The following is a 578-nucleotide window of genomic DNA, read 5'->3' on the forward strand; positions in this document are numbered from 1 at the left end:
AATTACTCCACTTATGGCAACCGAACCGAAGAACTCAAAATGCAGATTGTACAACTATGCCACGTCCCCAGTTCTACTTCTGGATTTTGTTCCTCGTTACGTTCCCCAGTTCCCCATTTATCACATCTCGTGTATTAAATACTCCAGCTGGGGATTACTTCATCACTCGTTCTCTTTGTAGCGGAAAGAGCACAATGAAGTTCACCGCAGTTTTCCTCCTGATGGCCTTCTTCGTGTCTGGAACTTTGGGCTTCGTTCTGCCGATCCCGCTTCCTGTGCCTTTGCTCAAGGGATTGGACGTGAGCCTCGCGCTGGGAGATCGACCAATCCTTACTCCTGTGAATCGTGGCTATACACATATACCATCATATGAATTCAAGCAAAGCCGATAAATGCAATAAAAAGCACATGCAATTTTTCTGTGTTTCATTTCTGACTTCAGTGAATTCGTTTTTCGTGTATATTACGCATCATAGTCGGTGTCGGGATGCATGAACGGTACGGTCTCTCTCTATCAGGGACCTCGAGCGCTGCTCGACATCGCATCGCCACCGCAGCACTGGCAGGAGGGCCTGGGA

Source organism: Penaeus monodon, chromosome 23 (genome assembly GCF_015228065.2).
Source record: "Penaeus monodon isolate SGIC_2016 chromosome 23, NSTDA_Pmon_1, whole genome shotgun sequence".
Classification (NCBI taxonomy): domain Eukaryota; kingdom Metazoa; phylum Arthropoda; class Malacostraca; order Decapoda; family Penaeidae; genus Penaeus; species Penaeus monodon.